Below are 18,439 nucleotides of genomic sequence, written 5' to 3'. Positions count from 1 at the left end.
GATCCCTCTGAATGACAGCTGTATTATCTGACATACTGATCTTTCTCACAGTTTTATACCATCTGAAAATGCACTAAGTTGCTTTAAGGACATTTTAAAGCTGGATATGTAATTGGAAAGATAGTGAACGACTGCAAAAAGTGCAAATAGATTCAAGTGACATATGAAACAATATTTTCCAGAATTTTGGTTTCCAAAGAATAGTCCAGATTAAAATATTTTTTTAACTGGTACAAGGGACATGAATTACTGGACTGAAGTGCTCTGGCATTGATATCACTCTATTTCTCAGCATTCTCATTATCTCTCACAGAATGGGAAAAATTAGAACTACATTTACAATTATCTGTCTTTAAAAGAAAAATATGGAAACGTACAGGGACACACATTCAACACTAGATTCCACTCTGGAAAGTACTTTTTTTTTCTAATGCAGGACCCATTGTGTCTGCTGTGTTGAAGGGCTGAGGAGATGGAGGGTGAGTCTCCAGTGAGGCTGGCCAGGGAGCTCAGAGCCCACTATTGCCCCAGGACCCCAAGTGCAGCCTTTCCTCCAGGGCTGTAGAGGACATGGTGCCTTAGGGGCCCAGGAGTTGTTTCAGACTCTGGCCATGGTGGCAGAGAGCTGAACTTCCCCTGAACTTCCCCTGAACAGCCAGTTTCCAGCCCAAATGGTACCTTGGTGATGCTGTCTTTGCACCAGGACACCTGGGAGTCATGCTGGCAGGGGAAGGGCCTGGGGTGATGAGACCTGTGTGGATCTGTAGGGGGCATGGGGTGGGGATGGGCAAGAAGCCTCAAGGCAAGAAGCCTTGTTCAGTGCTGGTGAGAGGTCCTCTGTGATGCTGGCCCAGTGTGGCAGATGGCTGGAGTGCCCGAGGGTTGGGGTCACTGATGCTGTCATGGGGCTTGGGAAGGCTGCCTCAGCCTTTGATGGCAAAAAGGAGGAGCAAAATTACTGCTCAGCCTAATTCTCCTTTTAAAACAACGTTGCCAACACCAGGTAACAAATGAGGACAAAAATGAATTTCATAAGCTTTCATTTTAATAATCAGCTGCCAAAACCACATTCCTGCACACCAGTGGCCTCTCTCTTGCACTGTGCTGATCTGCTGTACTCCATCCACTGATACAATTCTCTTCCCTGGCTCTAGGTGGTCATATTACCCCAATAGACATATCTGTCTGGAACAAGATATGTTTATGTTTAGCACTTAAACATTTTTAAGATGGCAAAATTCTTTGCCAGACACTCCCCCTCTTGAGGAGCTATTTATGTTTTTTGATCATCTGCCCTTCAGATCTGTCTCACCTACATTGCCAATATCTTCCCAGATATTACTGGCGTATATGGTTAGGCACAACAAGAGTAAATACATTTTACTGCCAGCAGTTTGAAACCAGAATCAGACAGGATCCAAAAATGTGTCATCCACAGAAAAGCTTTGGATAAAAATGCAGAGAATGCCCAGACTTCTAATTTTTCAGTTTAAAATAAATATCTTTTTACATATTTTAGTAATTACTACAAAATGCAAAGTAGCAAGGGGACAGAAGGGATGCTTGAAGAGGGGATAAATAAACATTGACAAGCTGAGAAAATTATTTTAGGTAGGTCCAATTTAACTGTAAAATTCTTAGCAATGCATATTTCATATTTTCCCGAAAAAGGTTCAAATCCTTTCCTCCAGCCTCAATTTATTTGTGTGCTTGACACACTATGTGGTGTTAGAGCAATTCCAGGCATGTTTTGCCTTTTGGATGTGCAAATATACTGGGATCAGAGTTGTGGTGAATTAATAAACTTCTACTGTCACAATCAAGATCAAAAAGGCCTCCCAAGCCTCCTCTTCTTCAGCTTAAACAACCCCAGGTCTCAGCCACTCCTTGTAAGACTTTTGTTCCAGACCCTTTCTCAGTTCTGTTGCCCTTCTCTGGACACTCTCCAGCACCTCAGTGTCTTGTAGTGAAAGGCCCAAAACTGAACACAGGATTTGAGGTGCAACCTCACCAGTGCTGAGTACAGGGGCACAATCACTGCCCTGGTCCTGCTGGCCACACTATTGCTGACACAGGCCAGGCTGCCCTTGGCCTTTTTGGCCAGCTGGGCACACTCTGGGTCATATCCAGCCAGGTGTCAGTCAGCATCCTGAAGTCACTTCCTGCTGAGCAGCTCTCAAGCCACTCTTCCCCCAGCCTGTAGTGCTGTCTGGGGGTTGTTGTGCTCCGAGTGCAGGACCCTGAGCTTCACCTTATTGAATGTCATGCAGTTGTCCTCAGCCCATCAACCCAGCCCATGAAAGATCCCCCTCCAGAGCTTTCCTACTCTCCAGCAGATCAACATTCCCACCTAACTTGGTGTCGTCTGTGAACTGACAGAAGGTGCACTCAATCCCCTCAGCCAAACCATCGGTGCAGATATTGAAAATGTCTGACCCCAACACTGAGCCCTGGGGAACCCCAATAGTGACCTGTGGTCAACTGTGTTTAGTTCCATTCACCACCACTCTGGACATGGCCAGTTTTTCACCCAGTAAAGACTACACCCATCTGAGCCATGAGATGCCAGTTTCTCTGGGAGAATGCTGTGGGGGTTGGTGTCAAACACTTCACCAAAGTCTAGATAGGCAACATCTGCAGTCTTTCCCTCTTCTGCTAAGTGGGTCACCCTGTCACAGAAGGAGATCATGTTGGTCAACAGGCCCTGTTTTTTGTAAACCTGTGTTGACGGGGCCTGATTCCCTGGTTGTCCTGCATGTGCTGTGTGATGGCACCCAGGATGATCTGCTCTGTGACCTTCCTTTGTACCAAGATCAGGTTGACAGGCCCGTAGCTCCTTGGATCACTCTTCTGACCTCTCTTACAGATGGACACCACATGGGACTTCTCCTCTTAACCAGGACTGCTGGTAAATAATTGAAAATGGCATGGCAAGTTTTTTGCCAGCTCCCTCATTACTCTTGCATCCCATCTGTACCCATACACTTGTGAGTGTTTAACTGGCATTACAGTCACCAATCCTTTCTTCTTGGATTATGCAGGTTTCACTCCCCATCACTAACTTCCAACTCTGGGAGCTGGATAATCTGAGAACAACTGGTTTTGGTATTAAAGACTGAGGCAAAGAAGGCATTTAGTACTTCAGCCTTTTCCTTATCCCCAGATGTTATGCTGCCCTCTGCATCCAGCAAAGGATGGAGGTTCTCCTTAGCCCTCCTTTTGTTTTCAATGTATTTATAGAAATTTCTTTTTTTTCTTTAACTGCAGTGGCTAAATTAAGTTCTGATGTTATCCAAAAGGCTGTTGTGGAAACAGGAGCTGAAGTGTTTTGAGAAAGTCTCTGGTATTTTAAAGAATGCAGATGTAAACTAGAATTTATTTCCTCCCACTCAGAAGGCCATTTGTCTTGGTGACAGTGAAATATTTTCCAAGATGTGAAGGGAGGTGTAAATCTGCACATTCTTAATAAACACATTTATGTTTATTAATTTATACAGCTTGCCTGAAAACACCCTTCACAGTCAGTCTCACATGAATAATTAGATACACCCTCAACCTGAGTCCCTTAGTACAGGAGAAATACAGAAAATCAAGACGGAATCCTTAACAGGACCCACCTATCTCAGCTCTATTCTAAGTATTTCTGAAATACTCACTATTTAGAAGCATAAATCACTTGAGGAAACTCAACACCATCTCAATTTGAAGAGTCAGGGAGTTCCATAAAGGAAACAGCTTCACTGGTAGATGTAATTCACATATGCAGGAAGATCCTGTGTACAGTAAGGTGCACCACACACAGACTGCATGCACAAGTGGAAACTGATAATATTGCCTAATCTCTTCCATTGCTTTCACCAGGGAACCGCATAAGATGCGATGAATTGTCACTCCAGTGAAAAACCTGAAAATACATTTTTTAATACAGAGCACCCACAAGTACACATCAACTTTTGTGAAACCCCACCTGGAGTACTGCATCCATCTCCGGAGTGCTCAGACAGGAAAGACATGGACACATAGGAGCAGATCCAGAGGAGGGCCACAAAAACGATCAGAGAACTGGAATATGTTTCCTATGAGGACAGGTTGAGAGAGTTGGGGCAGTTCAGACTGCAGAAGAGAAATCTCTGGGAAGACTTTGTAGTTGCCTTTCAATACTTAAAGTGGTCTCACGAGAAAGATGGGGAGACTTTTTAGTGCAGTCTGTAGCTATAAGGCAAGGAATAATGATTTAAAATAAAAGGAAGCAGATTAAGACTAGATATAAGGAAGAAGTTTCTTACACTGAGGGTAGTAAAACACCAGAACAGATTGCTCAGAGAGGTGGTGGATGCCCCATCCCTGGAAACATTCAAGATCAGGTTGAAAGGCACCCTGAGGAACCACATCTAGTTGAAGACATCCTCACTCATTGGAGGAGGATTAGTCTAGATGACCGTATAAAATCCCTTCCAACCCAAACTGTTGTATGATTCTATAATTCTATAATCCCCTGATTCTGTCCAGACCTCGTGTCATCAAAGCCACCTATCACCTGAAGAAGGATGAGAAAAGCTTTCTGGAATCATTAAAAACAGCATCCTTCAAGCAAGGCATCTGGGCAATGATTGCTAACAACCTGTGCCTCCACCAATGCTCTTTGTAAGCCTGTCTGTCAGTGTATTCCTGGCAGTTGCAGTGAGAGGTAAGTTACTCTGAACACTTCTACTTCTCAGAAATCAACAGGTACTTGGTCTCAATCTCCTTGGAGTATCAAAAGGAAAAGATACCTTTCTTTCATATAGAAGAGCAGGAGTGTTTGCAGGATGAAGTCACAGAACTACAAAAATAAATGTTGTTTCAACATCTATACTAGTACAGATTTTTGCTAGACTTTCCCTCCTTGTTTTCGCTTCTGGGGAATTTACAAATTGATTTAATATTTAATTTTGTCAACGGATGATTACAAAAATGATGAAAAAAACAATGCATACTTCAGTGCTTCCAAGAATGACTGAGATCACTCAGGTTGATGACTTGATTGCCAGAATAATTTCTGACGCATACAGCATCTGTGGATTTTCTTCATTCCTCTTTTCAGAAGTATTCTTTTGTTAATGAGATGTATTTCACATCTCTGGTTGCTTCCTTTAGTGAAACAGGAAAAGCAATCACCTGAAACAAGATGGAAAAATTGTCAGTCATTCTTTCCAGTGACATCTTGCATTGATGTTTTCTTAGCTAGGGTTTGGAGTATTTTGGTAGCTGCTGTATCAGGTACAGGAAAAGAAATGCTCTGTTCCTTGAGGTTATATGACTGGGAAAGAAGGGAATGTGCCTATGCATCCCCCAAGATTTGCACAAATTGTCTCTATGTTTGCTGACTGTGTTTGACTTGTCCCTTGTAATTCTCTAGTGGATTTTTTGAGTTTTAACATTCTCTTTATCAAAAGTAAAGTGGATGTTCCCCCAATTGATTGACAATATTATCAAGTTTGTATAAAATATTTATATGTAAAATATGATAGTTATTGGGTCATTTGTATTACTGTGCTGATATAGTGCTTTCATCATTGTGGTAGCTTGAAGAGCTTCATTTGTAGGATCTCACTGTAACAAGTATTGTACAGAAAAAGAAGAAGAAAGCTGTACAAAAAACACATTTTAACAAGGCCATATCACAGGCACAGAACCTTTAAATTCTGAAGACTGGGAGTGGTACTCACTTTCCTTCCCTAATGCCTGCAAGTCCCTTTTCATCCTGGTTGTCCATGGCACTTACATCATCTATAGCATTCCTGTGACAGAAAGCACAGATGCTATGGAAAAGATCAGCAGTTATCCATATATAAAAGAGAAAATGACATAAATACCGAAGACAGAGATGTTTTATATTGCAGATCCAAGTTTGTGCCAGTAAGCTATAATCAGGTAATTGCAAAAAAAACAAAAAAAACCCAACCCCACAACAGTCTGCCACTGAGTGTTTAATATTAATTCAAAATCTCATCCTCTAGATCACAGCAAGAACTGTAAGAGAGCTGTGAAGAGGAGAAAAATAAGAGGCCATGAACATGTCATAGAAGTCATTCTCCACGGCCTCATCTCCCTTGACAGAAATGTGTATTGCAATTTGTCAACCAGGCAGTGACCATTTTTTTAAACACCCTCCTGGGCTGTGTGCATCTGTAGTGTGTGTGCACAGAACAGCTGGTTATACAGAGCTGGAAGTGATGTGCTTGGAGAACAGGATAACACCATCCTTGTTAGGACATTCTGAGATGAAACAATTTCTCTTCTCCCATTCTAGCTTGCATTTTAACATCAGCCTTTGAAAAATAACCTGCCTCAGGATTTTCTATTAACTGGCTTCCATTCAGACTGGAATACAGAATTAAAGACATGGAAAATAATGTCAGTTTTTAGTCTGGCAGCTGAACCACAAAATAAGGAAATTATGTATGGCTCAAAGTCAGTCGAAATCAGAAAATCAGTGTATTTTTCAGTGATTAAAAAAAATAATGGCTATAAAAATTGTTTCATAGTACCCAAAGTTCTTTCTTTTCCTTTTTTTAAATACTCGGCCATCCTTGAGTGATATTTGAAAAGTTGAAGTTCAGCTTGAACTGCAAATACTGTTTTGAAACAAAATGTTTCAGCTTGAAAATAACAAAATAAAATGTTTTGCCCTTTGCAAATTCCTCTCTTCCCTTTTCTACCCCTTGCTGAATTTAAGAAGTTGTTTGGATTCTTGAGAAAAGTGACTGGATGGGCAGATTTACAATTTGCCTTTTTTTTTTCCCCTGTCTGGGATGGATTTCTGTAACAACTCAGTTGAAACACATTTAACTCAGGCATTCTGCCTCCTTCCTTTTCACTGATAACTTGCACTTTTTGGAACTGGTACCCTTAAATTTGAAGAACCTTGACGTTTGGCATCCTTCACTGCAGTTGCCTGACCTTTTAATCAAAGATCTGAGAAGACTCAAGCTTTTGCCAAATTGTGGTGCAAATGTCTTAACTTCACAGCTCGATGAGTTTTGCCTCTTCATTCTCTGAGTTTCATTAGAATTTGGTTGAAATACATGTGCTTTACATTCATTTCTTGCAAGTACACTTTGGGTTCACTTGATTACTTTCCCTCCTGTCTAAAACCCGCCTCTTTTTCTCTCCCTAGTGTGACTCATTGCTTGCTTTGCAATGCTTCACCGTAGAAATATGCACTCTGTAGTAAGTTTGTCGTGATTAATATCCTTTAAGACTGACCCGTATTTAATGTTAATGTAAAGCTGACAGAGAAATGTCATAAACAGACACAGCATTAGAATTTTTTTCTCTTTCTCCGGCTAACCTTGTCCCCAAAGGTCCAATATTATTTTTTTAATTAATGAGGGAGTTTCATATAAGAACAGACTTTAGAAGCAAAGGCAGAGAAAGAAGAGGTTATTTGGTGTGTAAGAAGCCTGTTCTCTCCTTCCCACATTGTTACTATTAACAAAGTCTTCAGTGTCTGCAAATGCATCTGTTTGCACATGAAAAACCCATGATATGCATTAGTTCAATAGTGCTCTTGCTAATTAGTGTGAACACTTACACATGCAAATCAAAATAACTATCAGTTTGTGCATACAATTTCTTGATTTATGCATGCAAATGTCCAGCTGAGGCCAGATCTTAACCTAGTGGAACTAACTAAACTGGAATAACTCCACAGGTTTCAGTCAAACTATGCTGGTTTATATTCACTACAGAATTATTCCATGGTATTTTTTCAGCCAATTTTCATTCTTGGAGATTTATAGATGCAGTTACAGGCTTGCTTTAAAAAGCTGACTTTTGGCACTGTTAATAAAGACAGTATCTGACTCTAATGATGGTCTGGATTTTGCATTGTCTGCAAGATGCTGAAGCTCCTCTTTCTCCCTATAAGTTCAGACCATGTCCTGTAACCTGCAAGTCTGATTCCAAGGCTGGAGTGAAGGTAACTGCAAAATGAAGCCCTGAAAAATGCTTAATTTTTCAAATATTTCTCCAGCTTAAACTCCACTCTAACAGTGAACAGCCTACTTTGATGCAGGTGTTGATTCCAACTGAGACTTCTTTCATTGTGTTGCTACGGGCCATGTTGCCTTTGATAAGGGAATGTTGTGGTACAAATGACATCAACATAGTCTGAAAAATAGGCTTTTAAGGTTGTTTAGGTTTTTAGCCTTCTAGAGGTTTAAAGGAATAGTTTCAAAATCATTCTTAAAGGCTTTGCAGTGGATGTATTGCAGAGCCTGTAAAATACAAAATGCCATTTTTCTTGAAGTGAGATAACATTGGTCTGACCCTAAAGACTACAGGGATGCTGCACTGGCTCCACTGGATGGAGAAACAGGCCTTTCAAACAAAAGTTGGTTGTAAAATAACCAGAATATGATATAAACTGTCCTTTGAGGATCAACTGTAGCAGGTAATTTGGCTTTGGCAAATACTCCTGGGCAGTAAATACACAGAAATACTTCTCCATCTTCAACCATTCACCGTTCTGAATGTGCAGCCTACATTGCTACCCTGGTCACATTTGTAAGCTCTCTCATGCCCACCCAGGGAAGTGCATGCCACTAGTGTACCATGAACACCTTGGAAATGGTTTTCAGTTAAGTGCCCTGAAATAACCTGCTGAATCTGGCACTGAGATGGCCAGAAATGAGCTCCCAGAATAATCATTCTTGCTGGGATATAAGATGGGGAGACATACAGGTAATTCTGGACAAAAATTATGACTTTCAGCCAGATTTTCTTGTTTGATCTTAGCTAATAGATTTGGCAGAAGTAAGGATGCAAGGAGCAGCATGGAAAGCAGAGCCTCCAAGAGACATGAAAAACGAAGTCCAGGACACACAGCCAAAAATACATGGAAACACCTCCTATTTTCCCAGGCAAGACCAAGTTCAAAGAGACTTGTGGCTGTGATACTCAGAAATCTTGAAAAAAATTGTGAATCTATGCATGTTGCAGTGAGATTTTTTTTCAGGAGAAACATGCACACAAGACCTGAGGAATAATCAACTTGACCTTCTAAAAGATCTGATGGGGAGGCAATTTTAGCATCCAGAGGTGACTAAATATATCTTTCTGCTCCCTGGCAAATGAAACAGCTATTTTGTCCATGAGCTCTGCTTCTTAAAATTACTACTTGATTTACAGCTGTTAAGTCATTTTAAGGACCTGATTAATCATTTGCTCTTGGCAGGCAGAGTTACGACTGCTAAAAATAAGAAACAATGTCTTGTGTCTTAATCAGCAAAATGGGGATGGTGGCCAAACAGTGGAGGTTCTTGCAAACTTTCTGTGCAAGTATGTGTGTGGTGTGTGTTGGAGATAAACATACAAAACCTTATGCAACATGTTTGGCTAGTTAAATCAATTATTAAAAGAGAGATGAACTCCATTCCCACTGCATTTTAGTGCCATGATTGGTCAGGAAAATTGTGTGAGAAGACAATGTTTAGTTGTGGGTGTTCCTAGCAAATATCTGCTCTGAGACTGGCAGATGCACCAAAAGATAGGTAATTAGCAAATGCTTGAAGTATTAACTGTATTTTCTTTTTTTTTCCATAGAAGTTGATACAATAAAATTGAACTGGACAAGAGTAAAATGTGAATAGACCTATTTCTTACTAATTTCTGTAATAAAATAAGTTTTTCTGTAATAAAAGAACCTTTGAGTTCATTAGTATGCCTGACAACAACCCATTTAAGCAAGACTTTAAATTCTATACACCTGAGCAATGTTCTTAGAATTTCTCTCATTTTCCTATTATGAAATCCTTTCAAGAAAACAACTGTGTACTATATTCCCCTTTTACACTTGTAGCCACTCTGCCTTTTTGCATACTCTGTACAGGTTATTGCAGTAGCCTTTAAGAATAGAACATTACAGGTAAATCCTAAAGAGACTGGATAAGGACAGTTGCACAGCCAAACACTTCCTCGCCTCTTATGTCATGATCCCTCAGCTGTGAAAACTGAATCTATTCCAATTTAAAAAAGAAGACTAGAAACTGCTTCTTCTAAATGTTATTCTACTAAACCTAAGTATTTTCTGCAAAATTTAAGTGATTAGCAAAGTACAACTAATGTAGTAGAAAAGGCACTGGGTTCATTCTGAGTCCCCCAGTTATCATTCTTTATATACAAAAAGTAAAAAAGACAATAAAATTATATTTAATAACTCAAAAAAGAGTGTTGTAGTTCATGGATTTTATGCAGTTCTCAGTCACAGTCTTGACAGTGGAATAGAGAAGGGAAGAAAATACTATATGAGTGATTATTTCCAGACTGGGAATGAGCACTCAGTATAAAATTTTCCAAAGCAGCTGCGTTGAAAACTCTGTAAAAGACATTGGGTTCTAATGTGCATTTTGAAAGAACATCATCAGTGCGACAATATGGACTTCATTAGCTCCAACTGCAACTGCAGAAATAAATTTGTGTTGAAGACACAGTCTAACCTCACTATAACAAATCACCACTGGGCTCAGATAAATATTTATGATCTCAAACTGCTCAGGGTAATAGGGTTTGGCTGTTTGCTGCATTAGAAAAAATGGAGAAACTTGCAATTTGAATTAAAGATTTATATATAGTACTTTTATGGAAATTGTTTCCCATGGATGAATATTTAGATGAAATCTTAAAAAGGAAGCCCAAATTAAATGAGAATGGAAATGAGAAGGACTTTTCTAGATCATGTACAACACGTATTGGGGAATTTTTTTCATAGGTTTATATTAAGATTAATTTTGCTTTTTTCCCCCCCAATACACTGATCAAAAAAATTAGTTCACCCTTGCTGATAGGAGTATTAAAGTAGGATGTTCTGGTGAAAGTTAGGGTACTGATTCTGAAAACAGATTATATTTACATAGAGTATTTTCATAGGAAAAATGATTATATGTAGCTTTGTTCAAAATATGCAGTTATTATAGTTTTGCTTAGACCTCCCAAGGATATTTTGGGCTTACCTACACTGAGTAAATGTATTTAAAATACACTTAGATATACATATAGGTACACATTTCAGTCACATGAAAGAAAACTTTTAATGCACATATTTTTTTGTATTAAATTTTTAAGGTTCCCTGACCGTGGCTTTGACTATCCTAAGTGAGATTGTCTTACTGCCAGTTTTCAGCTTCTCGCTACTGGATCATCAGTCTGCCTTATTTTATAAGTATCTGAGGATCCTGGTGGACAACAAAGTGGGCATGATGAGCAGGGTGCCCTTCCAGAAAAGAGGGCAATGGCACAGGGGTTGTGACTAGTGGAGGAGTGCAGTCAGCAGGTGGAGGGAGGAAATGATTTTCCTCCATTCAGAAACTGGAAGCATGTGAGGACCACCGTGTCAAACCTTGGGCTTCCCACCACAAAAAAAAAAAAGACATTGACATACTTGAAGTGAGCCCCACAGAAGGCTACAAAGATAAAGAGGGTTCTGGAACACACTGTGTATGAGAAGCTGCTGAGATGCTGAGAGAAATGTGTGTTCTCTTTGGAGAAAATAAACACAGTGGTTGCTTTCTACAACTGGGTAATGGGAATATACAGGGAAGCTGGAGCCAAATTCTTCTCAGGGGTGCATAGAAAAAGGATGATGAGCAAAAGATGCCAACTACAGAGAGGAAATGCTGACTGAGTAACGGGAGCCCAATATTCACAGGGGAGTGGCCAAGCAGTAGCTCAGACTGTCCAGACATGCTGTGGGTTTGCCAGCCCCAGGGCTATTCAGGACTGCATTCAGGAGCCCTGAGGAACCTGACCTTGCTTCACAGTTCTCTCTGCTTTGAGCAAGGTCTGCATCAGATAAAATCACACAATAGTTTAGGTTTGGGGCTGTGAGCCTCTCTCTGTTGAGAAATACTTCTGTTTGCTCTAGGGAATGCTGGAAAAAAGGAATGATTTAGAGATGTAAACACAACAACTGAAAGTCAGAGACTCCCAGGATTCATTTGTAGTAGTAAATAAAATGAGCAGAAGCCTCATATGTTTCTGAGACATAGCAAAGTGTACTCCTGGGAAAACACATTCACAAATATACTGTAAAAGATCAGTCATTAATTCTTCAAGCTTTGTAGATGGGAAATGTGCCATATATGTGCTAGACTCAATACACCATTAAACAACTATGCCAAGAGCAACTATTTTGAGTAGTAGAACCCAGTCATTCTTGCCCTGAATGAAGCAGGGCCACATTCAGGACCATTTTGGAAATCAAAGTTGCATCCTTTTTAAGTTGGGGGATTAAAGACCAAGGAAGAGCTGGCAATAATGTTTAATAATCAGTCTAAGAAACAACTCTAACTGGTATTTTCCTGCAGTGTCGATAATCAAAGACTGTTAAAGGTACTTACCATGTCACTTTACTGAATTTATTTTTTCAAATAAATCATGGGAATAAAAGTAATTTCTTTACACCTTCAGAAAGTGTGATGCAAAACAGGGGACCAGGCCACTTTCAAACTGTGGCCAGTGCTCACAGACCAGTAAATGAACCTTCATGCTCTAATTTTATTATCCTCAGAAATAAGAAATTAAAACATATTTTGAAATTACAGTTATTTCTATTTTTTAGGATAAGCTGCTCTCAGTGCTGTCTTCAGGTGCAGGAGGAATCACGCAGAAGAAACCTGAAGCAGCAGAGAACAAGGATGAGGACAGAGGTCTGAATCATTCTGTAATGCTACCTCAGGACCACAAATAACAGCAGAATAGACCTTAATAACTGTGCTGCATCAGTGACACTAACTTTAGAATAAGGAAACAGTCCTCTTGATCACTACAGAAACAGTCATTGACGTGTTCTTCTGAAGAAGTGATGTCAGTGTGAAAGGGGAAGTGGTGTGCAGGAGCTATCACCAGCTGTCATAAGTTCACTGAACCTTTTTGGTCAGAAAGAATCTCGAGGTCATCCAGTCCACTCTATGCTCAGAGCCAGCTGCCAGGGGCCTCACTTCTGGAGTCTTCACCAGCTCCATGGATGGACAGTCCATATTTACACAGTTTGACAAATGTCTATCCTCTTCATGTTAGTAGTTTTAGGGTTCAGTGAGATCCCTGGACTTTTTAGCCTGTGTAATTTGTTATTTTTTGAGGGGTTTATTCTTTCTCTTTGTCTTCTTATTATGGAGCATGACTTCTCATTTGCTCAATTTGGCTTCAAACTGTTGATCCACCCTTAGGATCTTCTGTGGTCATTTGTTCCTCTAGTAACATCCATTCAAACTAATTCAAGGAGGATAAGACATGAAAAAAATTCAGTCAGAAATGTATTATGTTGGTCACTGTGGCTCTGGAAAGTGCATAAGTTTCTCTTTGTAGTTTCACATAAGTACTCTGGTACTCTAGCTTTAGATTTATTCATCTCATCAAATTAGCCTCATTTCTAAAAGGTATTTCTTATTTGACTTGGTTATCTTAGATGGCTTTTCCAACCTTAAAAATTCCATGGTTCTATGTAACATTATAAACATTTCCCTTAGTTATTAAGAATCCACATACAAGTCTACAGCATAAAAAAATAGGCAAATATGTTTTTTAAAGACTTAGGAAAACTGTGCTTGTGTTTCCTCAGTGATATTAATTCTGTGTGATTTTGAAAGGTTCCTGCAAATATCCATTGACTACAATGATGTAATAATTACTTAGTACCTTTTCAAATTACAATCTTTGTAAGCAAACAAAAGATTTTTATATTTATGCATAACTTTTAATACCATTTTCTGGAATTTTGTTAAATTCTTGATGAAATGCATTTGTGGCTGCTGCAATTTGCAAGCACATTTTTATCAGTGTCTACCATTTACCCAAGCTAACATTAAGTCAAGTAACGCAAGATTTCACCCTGAGAATTTTGGAGTCATTTTCTTTGTGTACCCTTCTAGTTCTGTCTACCTTTTCCACCCACAAATATCTAAGTTAATTAATTCTAGACAGTATGCCTGAAAGACCCTGGCCACAGCACACTGCCAGCCATGGCAGAGCCACACCTATCAAATGGCTCACACAGCGTTCCTGGGCAGCCCCAGATCAGTATATGTTTTAAAGTAATTTTCCAGAACATAGCTTTTAAACTGTGCTTTAGCAATCTCTGGAAATCCAGTCCAGCTGCTTTTATTGTCCATTTTAACTTGGTTGTGCTAAAAAGAAGTGTCTCAAGTTATGTTCCTACAAATAGTATGTGAACTGACAATGTGCCAGGTCAAGACATTGTCTCTCTCTCCCCTATCATGCTGTCAGCACCTTTCTGCCTGTCAGAGTTGACAATCACTCAAACTTCATTAGATGGAGTGGTGGAGATCCTGCCCATAACCAGCCTCCTTAACCCTTTCCAATACTTTCATTTGTACTTTTCATTTTGTTGTTGGTGGTAGATCAGCATGGAAAAGAGATCCAAATTGTTAACATTTCTGCACAAAATAAGGCTGGAATGATTTTTGTGTCCTATAGATTTTGTTTTCAGTTTGGGTCTTACACACATACAGGGCTCAGAGTTACAGCCTCAGCTACTGCTCTTGTCTTTAAGCCCACTCTGAACTGTGGAAAACTTTGCCCACACTTCTAACTGAGACTAGAGGAAAAATTGTTGCCAGGAGATTGCAGAGGAATGATATAAAGAGGTGCAACCTTATTTGGAGGTGCACTGATTTTGGTATCTCAGTACCAGGCAGCACTAATGGCAGAGCACCAAGGGGGTTTCCTGATGATGGCCATGATGTGGGTGTTAGGTTTGTGTGTCCACATCTGTGTGCATGTGTCACTTTAAAGCACATGCCAGATTGTGCTTGAATCATGAGTCACGTTGCATTTTAAAGGTCATGTGAGACATTCAGAAATAAACAAATTCACAGTGGTACATACAAGAAACCAGCACCTGTAAAATTGCTGAGTAGCAAGTGTATCTGTGCATGATCATATTTCCAGATCCCATATCTAAAATATGGCTCAATGGGGATTTGATCCATAATATATCTATCCTGCATACTATATCTATACAGTGAAAAGAAACATACCTGTGAGGTTGCAAGTGAATAATATGGCTCCTTTTTCTCCATCAGCTCTGTGTGTGATCCCATTTCAACAACTGTGCCATCCACAATGCCCACTATTACATTAGCAGTCAGAGCAGTGGAGAGCCAACGAGCAATAATAAGAGTAGTTTGACCTTGCCTGGCCTGTGAACAAAACACCAAACTGTAATTCATGTCCCCTGTTGCTTGGTGGTTTGGAGTAATTCCTCTAATTTGTCATGTTGATACTGCTGTTAAATACCATTGATCCCATTTGCTGAATATCCGTATAATCCGTGATTCTCTCTCAATTGATTTAACCAATAACCTGCTCCTTTCCCTGGCACTCTGGAGTCATCACCTGTTCTCCCCTTTGGCTTATTGTCTGCTCCTGCTTTTCTTGGAGTATGTCTGTTTAAAATGCCATGGAAAAGCCCAGCCATGGTGTACAAAGTTGGGGGCATTTCCATAGAGAATGGCTCACTGCTGAAGGACATGTGTCTGCTCCCAGTGTCACTGATTCTAACAGCATGACACCAGTTATTTGCCATTGGTAAAGGTTGCTCAGTATTATCTGGATAAAGGCAATCTGTTTGCCTTAAATGGGCAGCTTTGGGCTTCCTTTGCCACTCAAAAAATAAAGAGGTTACAGTTTGGTAATTTATGGAGGAAAGCTGTTCACCTCACATAAGCACAAATGCCAAATTTCCAGGAATAAACAAGCATACAGGTTAGTACCTGCAGATTGCTTATCCAACCAAAGAACAGAGACCAAGACCTTTTCCAAAATGCATCTGAATCAGTTTTCTTCCTAATGAACTGTTGGGAGTTAAGTGCTCAGTGCAGTTAAGCTGTTTGGGGTGTTGCAGCAAGGACTCCTCTGCTCTGAAGGCCATCACATGGTGCCAGCTCAGCCCCCAGCTAGATGAGCCAGGTGGAAATCATTGTTTCAGTGGTGGTGAGGTGGAAGAGATGAGAATATTGTCACAGAAGAACAGGGCTTTTTGCCCTGAATGGGAAATAATCCTTGTCCTCGTTACAAACCTGTCATACAAAATGATACCTGTCACTTGTGTCTTCTCTCTGAATTTAAATTAAATGCATGATTGGAGAAAAGAGAAATGAGGGATGTATCAATGACAAAAAGCACTTAGTTTTCCTAGTCCAATGTGAGCTAGTAATGTGTTGCCTGTGTCTTGAGGAGATGCAGTGTTGTCTAGAAAGAGAATTTTGGGATTGCACACTGAAGCTCAATCATTAGCCATTTCAGGTTTCTGACCCCTGAATTCTGCAGATTTCTTCTTACAATCACAATGCTAGCACATTTTGAAAAGATGGCCATAAGACCTATAAATTTTTGCATTGTGAACAAATAATGTTTAATAGGACCCAACTGAACATTAAGATAAATGGCAAGATCCCCTTTGATTCTGCAAAGTTAAAGTTTCAAAGGAGTGGGATCTAAAAGTAATGTTTTCTTGCTATGAGACATTTTCTCCTAGAAACTGAGTATCAGTGAAAATCCACCCTAATTCAGGGTGTTTTCCCACTGACATAACTCTCCATGTGTGAGCAGGTCCCCTGGCAATAGCAGTGACATTTATGAGCCTTGAGTCCCTTGAGTGCAGCACCTCGCTGAAGCAGGGCACTGTGATTTCAAGATTTTGAGAGATGCGTTTTCCATTTTCGACACAAGGTGGCTGCAGAAAATCAGTGTTTGGTTTAAATTCCTAGGAACACACATGCTCTCCCTCTGCTTTTACTGGATTTGCAGGGAGGCAGATGTGACCCACTTGAGATTGGCATACAACCTTCCTTCCCCCTCCTTTGATATTCTATATCATATGATGTAATATTTGATGTGCCTCAAATATTTCTACTGCATTTACATTCACTCAGCCGCTCTGTAGTTTTGGACTTTGTTCTTATTACCCAGCTGATCTTAATTTCTCTATTCCCAGTGTGCTTCTAAACCCCTTGGTTTTCATTTCGTTGAGTTTAGAGAAAAGTTAAATTTTAGTGATAAAATGGTTTATAGACAAGCACACAAAACTCCACTACACACATGACAAAACCCCTAGCTCCTATTCAGTATTGAACTTTGTGTCAGTTCATTTCCCAGGAAGAAAGAAATTTGAATATCATTACAGAAGATCCATTAGGTTAACACAAACAGATTCTTCCCTTGTTTTGATTACAGCTTTTTAATACACTGCATTTTCTCTGCCATGCCTTACACCTGTTCTAATAGTCTTCCAAAACCAATGGCTGCCTGGCTGACCATGCCTATGAGTTCTCAGAAATGTCTTGAGTTAAATGATTTTTAGGTCATGTTCCTCCAGGATGGGCTACAGAAAACATCCCACTCTCTATCAGGGTGCAAGATTCCGTTTTATAGCCTCTCACCTCTGAATCAGACTGATATGTGTGATAGGGCAATCTGATATCAGATTAACAAATCATTAGGTAATGGTTTGTCTGCTTTAGGTGGGTGTTCAAATATGCCTGCAGATAGTTAGACATCAAACTTCTGGATGGATGGCTAAAGCCAGGTAAAATAATGCCCACATGAATTGTAAAAATGATTAAGTTTAAACTAAGAATGCTTTATAGGCTGAAATGTTAGAGACTGATGAATAGATTGCTTTCAAGGAAATTCATCTCCTGTGGAGAAAACATGATTATCACAAAAAGACAGCAAGAAGTTAATTATTAAATATTTATTAGCTTAACAGAAGTAGTTATGATTACAGCAAGTTTTGCATTGGCTATGTTGTAAACATCACTGTTTCATCTGTAATCTTGCATCAACTAGTAAACAAAGTTTCACTTATGTTTGTGATCATGATATCTATTTCCAAAAATTGTTTCAAATTTGTACAGTAGTCTACATTGAACTGAGCCATTAGTGTATTTTTGTGTAATTTTCCCTCTGTTTATCTATTTAAAACATCCAAGAGAGAAAAGTTTGCAAGCCTGAATGCAAGTTCCCATTTTTGGAATGCACTTCCTTTATTCTTCACTCAGAGGGGAAATACTATGAATGAGTCATCTCATACAATAGGCACTTTCTACATGCCTCATATAAAGACATATATTTCTCCTGTACCAAAGGGCTACAAACATGAGGAATCACACCATATTTAGGCAGCGCAGCATGAAGTTTCAGAGGGTTTTCCAAAGGCATCCGGAATTGCCCAGGGGAGAGAAGAAGCTGTGCAGCAAATAGCAGCTAGAGATCATTTCAAGAGAAATATTAGTTCAACTGCAACCAATTTCCTTTCCTTTACCTTGAGACACTCTTTTGCATGAATCTATTTTTAACTTGGTTATTATTTCTTTACTATGTTGTGATAGCTGCAGGAGCACACTCTTCAGCTTATCAAAGCAAACATTAACTTAGA

The 18,439-nt window shown here is 39.7% G+C and overlaps 1 long non-coding RNA gene across 1 annotated transcript; it reads right to left on the bottom strand.

The window, feature by feature from the left end:
* Positions 1–5,056: 5,056 nt before the first annotated feature.
* LOC146441058 (uncharacterized) lies at positions 5,057–15,102 on the bottom strand. Its single transcript, XR_014850395.1, has 3 exons — positions 15,039–15,102; positions 5,709–5,780; positions 5,057–5,157 (listed from the first exon to the last, which is right to left on the bottom strand). It is a non-coding gene; the product is annotated as an uncharacterized LOC146441058 (long non-coding RNA).
* Positions 15,103–18,439: the final 3,337 nt, after the last annotated feature.

This window comes from Lichenostomus cassidix, chromosome 2 (genome assembly GCF_008360975.1).
Source record: "Lichenostomus cassidix isolate B80296 chromosome 2, HeHo_3.0, whole genome shotgun sequence".
In the NCBI taxonomy this organism is placed as follows: domain Eukaryota; kingdom Metazoa; phylum Chordata; class Aves; order Passeriformes; family Meliphagidae; genus Lichenostomus; species Lichenostomus cassidix.
The sequence above is the reverse complement of the archived record's forward strand: the minus strand, read 5'-3'. Positions and strand labels throughout refer to the sequence as shown.